We start from the raw sequence: 2,578 nt of genomic DNA, 5'->3' as shown, positions 1-2,578 counted from the left end.
AAGTGAGTGCTGTGGTTAAGGTTACAGTTAGGTGCTGGTGATAATATTAGTAGAATAAATTTCATCTATATCCCACCTGTTGCTTAATACAAGTGAGTGCTGTGGTTAAGGTTACAGTTAGGTGCTGGTGATAATATTTGTAGAATAAATCTCATCTATATCCCGCCTGTTGCTTAATACAAGTGAGTGCTGTGGTTAAGGTTACAGTTAGGTGCTGGTGATAATATTAGTAGAATACATCTCATCTATATCCCGCCTGTTTCTTATTACAAGTGAGTGCTGTGGTTAAGGTTACAGTTAGGTGCTGGTGATAATATTAATAGAATAAATCTCATCTATATCTCGCCTGTTGCTTAATACAAGTGAGTGCTGTGGTTAAGGTTACAGTTAGGTGCTGGTGATAATATTAGTAGAATAAATCTCATCTATATCCTGCCTGTTCCTTAATACAAGTGAGTGTTGTGGTTAAGGTTACAGTTAGGTGCTGGTGATAATATTAGTAGAATAAATCTCATCTATATCCTGCCTGTTGCTTAATACAAGTGAATGCTATTGTTACAGAAGCATTAGTTATTTTGTTGTGAAGAACTTATTTCCCAGCAGCAATGCCTGAACCAGCCAAGCCAGCGCCTAAGAAGGGCTCCAAGAAAACTGTAACAAGTATCATTTCATAAAGGGTTAACTCTGTTCAGTTTTGAGAAAACTATTTTCTGAGGCAGGTTTCCTAGCATATTGTGTACTGTAATTAAGTTTATGTTATAAGCATTCACTGCTAGGTGATAAGAAGGACTCAATTGTTTTCTTGTGTGTACTTGTTATCTGCGGTGGCCTGTCACAAGGGCGTTGTCTAAATGTGTGATGGGGGATTTTATGCTTCCCCCCCTGGGAGTGCCCTGTGTGCATGTAACCTAAATAAAAAGCAGGCTGGGCATCCCAGTCCTCAGTTCTTGGTTGTCCCTCAATCGCAGCGTTGACTCGTTTTTGTGGGCAGAAGGGTATCCTAGCTGTACTACAGCTAAGGGGGATTATTCTACATTTGCGAGACTCATATAGAATACTATGGAAAGCAGCTTCTCCCCTCTTCAGCAATAGGAATCCAGGCTACTAAGCGGTCCATCTCTCAGCGAGACTAAGGGTAACCGTAACATTTGGCGGCAGCGGTGGGATTTTTCCTGGATTTCCTAGGAGAGGTACAGAACGGATGGAGAGCGCTTACGAAAAATTGAAGCGTACAACCCTGAAGGATTTACTTGAAAGCAGAGGGGGGTACGCCAGCAACTGGCCGAGGAGAGAGCTGATCGCGGAATTGACCGAACTGGATCAGAGCTTCACAATGGCGGAAACACCGACCACGATTAGTGACGAAAAAACCAGGATTGTTCGGGAGAGGCTCTCACTGTACGGGCCAAACCCCTCCATGGAATTGGTACAGCAGTTGATGGCGGAAGTGGACAAGGATATACGAGAGACTCGAGCCCACGAACTCAACCTAGCGAACGCACACCGCAATGCTGAAGCCCCGCAGGTAATCATCCCTGTCGAAAATGCTGGGAGGCCCAAGATACCCTATGCGGCATTTCGACCCTTCCTAGAGAGCGAGACAGGGATTGATGAATATTTGGCGGACTTCGAAAGGCAATGTGCCCTGCACCAGATTCCCAACAGGGAGTGGCCCATGATATTGTCTGGGAAACTATCCGGGCGAGCCCTGGAAGCCTTTCGTACTCTGGGTGCTGAGGAAGTGACACAGTATGAGCTAGTTAAGGAGACACTGTTGCGACGGTACGCGGTAACTCCGGACGCGTATCGCCGACAGTTTCGGGGCACGAAAAAGAAGCCTAACAATACCCATATGGAATGGGCGCACCGAATGCGGAGAGCGGCAAATCACTGGATGAGCGGAAGTAAAGCGGTGACTGGTGAGGAAATTTTACAATTGTTTCTCTTAGAACATTTTTATAATGGCATGGAACAGCAAGGGAAGGAATGGCTGCGAGACAGGCGACCTTCTACCTTAGAAGAAGCAGCCAAATTGGCCGATGAACATTATGACTCCCGTCTTCACGAACCCACGAACTACCGAGCTCCAGCACGGGTCGAACCCAGAGAGGTTTACCGTACACCCCCTCGTGCTGAATTCCGAGCCCCGGTGCCCGCAGGGCCCGCCCGACACTCAGGACCACCCAATAACAGCTCTGAGCGTCCCAGACCGACTTGCCACTGATGCAAGCAACCAGGGCATTTCATGGCTAGCTGCCCCCTTAATACGCACCAGACACCCAGGAATTACAATTACCCCTCTGGGGCATATCGTCCGGCCCGGACCCTCTGTGTTAACCAAGAGGCCCCTATGGAGGAATATTTGGGGCCGCTTCACGAGGCGGACCCTGTATATGCTGCCTCAGATAACTGCCAGCACCATAGGCAGAAGGTATGGCTCGAGGGGCGATCTACCAAGGGATTGAGAGACACAGGGGCTACTATCACGCTGAGTCATTTGGTGCCGGAGCACAAGCGATCTGGACAGACTGTGGCCGTTAGAGTGGCGGGGGGGGGGGTGTGTACAAAATTCCAACAG

This window comes from Bombina bombina, chromosome 4 (genome assembly GCF_027579735.1).
Source record: "Bombina bombina isolate aBomBom1 chromosome 4, aBomBom1.pri, whole genome shotgun sequence".
NCBI lineage: Eukaryota > Metazoa > Chordata > Amphibia > Anura > Bombinatoridae > Bombina > Bombina bombina.
This window is presented reverse-complemented; position numbering follows the sequence as displayed.